The 3,347-nt window shown below is 35.1% G+C and overlaps 1 protein-coding gene across 1 annotated transcript in view; it reads left to right on the top strand.

Moving 5' to 3' along the window:
• The window catches only part of LOC118748192, a 39,900-nt gene that overhangs the window by 35,511 nt on the left and 1,042 nt on the right, over positions 1–3,347 (top strand). The gene's annotated exons all lie outside the window — the stretch shown is intronic.

The following is a 3,347-nucleotide window of genomic DNA, read 5'->3' on the forward strand; positions in this document are numbered from 1 at the left end:
AAATTGAGATAGCAAAATAACATTTGATTTTTAGATAAGGTTTGGAAGTTTCTGCGGGATACATTTATACTTGTAAAACTGAAACAATGGTACTTATTGAATGTATTATGTATTTATATATGATCCTTATTTTCAAGTAATACCTCAAAAGAATGTCGAATAACCGCTTGTTTATTAAGCAATAGTTTGTAATAGTTTGGAACAATTGTTACGAATTATCACGGCCTGGCGGTTAAATACGAAAAAACTGCAAAAAAATTTATAAAAAAGGGATATATTTAGAGAGAAAAAGAACAGATAAAGTTTCTACAGGATAAAGAATAAAATTTTCCAGGAAGAAATATACATATGTATCTGTGGACATTTTAAAGAACAACTTAAGCCCATAGTTTACGGACAAACAAAATAGCAAACGTCGAATGTTTTCTTTTAAATAAAATATACTATACTGACGGTAAAAAAGCTTTGTCATATGATGTGGAACAAAAAAAAATTATTTTGGTTACCCCGTCTCAATGGTTGCTACTCCACAAATTTAATGGGAATAATTGTAGTAGAAGCTCATCTTTGGTAAGTTCAGTTAGAAATCCATTGAAAATTTTTGAAAAATATATGTTTTTTTCCTATTTTGTTAAATTTTCGACTTCCTATTGTATGCGTGGTATTGCATTTAGCGTATACGAGGTAGTTTTAGTTAAGCGACCATATGCTATTTCGTATAGTTATACCAAAACCAAAATGCAAATTGATTTGAAATTAGAAAAGTGATAGTAACTTTAGTAAATTATATTGGCTGAATGTAACGAATCGATATAGTACAGCACATTTAATCAAAAACCTATCAAAAACACAATTCCTTTTCACATGAATATTCATATGCCAGTTTATAGTTTTTTTATGAAGATTAAATAAATAAAACGATTTTTGTAACATCGAATTCAGCATCAACGTCTGCAAAAGAAATGACTCGTCAGCAAAATAAACAATTGCAAATGATCCCTTTAATTGGATATCCATTGAAGGAAATCCTTGGAGCAAAGTTGCCCACAAATAGGCAGGTTTTGCAGGTGTATTTTTTCAATAAACGCTGCCGAAACTTCGATGAAAAGAGAAGTGTGGTTTTAGCTATTAATGCAGCCATTATTTATTGGAAAAGGGCAGAAATACCTACCCGTGAGTTACATAAGTGTACGGAAAAACTAAAGAAAATCGGCAATGAATACCGTTTGGTTATGAAACGTGCTAGGGAGGCTAAAGCAGTGTTCGAAGAAAAGCTGGATCTGTTGTTTGACATTGCTCACGCGAATGCTTTGAAGATCATTCGTAGTGAAGAAACTAGGAAGTTTCTATTACAGCAGCGACAAAAAGAGCGCCCAGGCTGCATAGGTGGTGTCGATGTGAATCTCACACTTCAAGAAAAACGCTCGCGTATTCAAAAAGAATTGCAACAAACGCGGAAGAGGAAATCGCAACAGAATAGCGGTATTTTATTTCTTGAAACAAAAGCTTACACGTTTTGATAATGGAACTACTTAATTATCTTTAGCTCCCGAAGCTACATTTGACGGAAATGGGAATGTCACCGACGATGTCAGTCTAGAAGATTTTAGCGACGATTTCGATGCAGAAGCTAATATGAGTGATGATAGTGAAATGCGCGCCAAAAGAGGTTGAAAGCAATTGATCACGCCACGCCTCAGTGCGGCACTGGACGATGCCAAAGTATCCTCCGGGAAGGCAGTACATATTTTGGTTGCAGCAGCTGAAGCTTTTGGTGTTGAGGCGGACGAATTTGTGATCAATCGCTCATCAATATATGAACAACGAAAAAAGAACCGCCAACGTGGATTTGAGTCTTCTATAGCGGAGTTTAATGAAAACGTAATTGTAGTGATTTTTTCTGGGTTTACTTTTAGTTATTAATATATGCATTTTTTTGCAATAATTTTATATGTACATACATACATAGTTTAGGAATGTGAGATCAGCGGTCGTTCATTGGGACGGAAAATTAATGGCAGACATTGTTGGCACGCAAAAAGTGGAGCGAATTGCAATTATCTTGAGCTATCAAGGAACGTCCAAATTTCTCAGCGCTGCAGTTGTAAATCCCGCTACTGGTGAAAATATCGCGAGCGCTGTTCGCGATCTTTTAATCAGTTGGAACCTCATTGATCGAGTTGGTGGTATGAGTTTTGATACCGGGCGTAAAAAATGGAGCATCAATTCTCTTGCAAAAGCATCTCGGGCGAAATCTCATTAGTCTTGCTTGTCGTCACCACATTTTCGAAATCGTATTGAGGCACGTTTTCGAGACAAAATATTTAGCCCATGCGCGGTTTATGTCGAAAGCTATTTATTGCCTGAAGATATTTCTTTTTCGAGAACAGTTCAAACTGACGCCAAGAGAATTTAATAGTTTACGAGATATTTGCATTTTCCTCATTCGCCTTTATATGAAAGCTTGGTACCAGTGCACAAATCCCATTAAGGCTCCAATGCAAGATTTAAAATTTTTACAAAATGCAATTGAGTACGCCCAAACTGATGCAGTGGTATCCAATGCGGTTTTGAAAAAGTTCAAAAGTCATTTATGGTACTTAATGCCGGAGAGAACAGCTTTAGCGTTTTTTGATAATGATGTGCCAGTGGAGGAAAAACGAGAAATGGTGAAGGCACTGCAAGCAGTCGAGCCAAACGTAAAATTCAGTGAAGATAGAGTAATTTCAAATCCCGTTCTCTTGATTGGCAAAACTATTAGAGATTTCGTGTCCTACAAATCTAAAAATCTTCGTTGCCTTTGGTTTGTCTTCTGACTTCTTACGGATGGATCCATCCGAATGGGGAAAAAATTAAGATTATATAGACGCTCTCGAATTTTGTCGAGATTTATTCGTTGTAAATGACACAGCTGAGCGGGGTGTTAAGTTTATGAAAGATTACAATCGAATATTGACAAAAAATGAGGAGCAAAAACAATTGGTGCTTCAATTTGTAGAAGCATATCGAAAAAAATATACATCACACAATAAATCGGCACTTGTTTATTAAAAAATCATCAAATATAGTTTTACTTTTTACAAGCTTTTTCTGAAATATTCTTTTCTTATCAAATTTGGCCACAGTTTATTGAATTTGGCTACTGGGCACTAGGTTGACCAGATGAGCTTTTCAAGCGGTTATTAGACATTCTTTTGAGCGTAGTATTACTTGAAAATAAGGATCATAATATAAATACATAATACATTCAATAAGTACCATTGTTTCAGTTTTACAAGTATAAATGTATCCCGCAGAAAGTTCCAAACCTTATCTAAAAATCAAATGTTATTTTGCTATCTCAATTT

Source organism: Rhagoletis pomonella, unplaced genomic scaffold (assembly GCF_013731165.1).
Source record: "Rhagoletis pomonella isolate Grant_MI unplaced genomic scaffold, Rhpom_1.0 Rhpom_scaffold_00001, whole genome shotgun sequence".
NCBI classification, from domain to species: Eukaryota; Metazoa; Arthropoda; class Insecta; order Diptera; family Tephritidae; genus Rhagoletis; species Rhagoletis pomonella.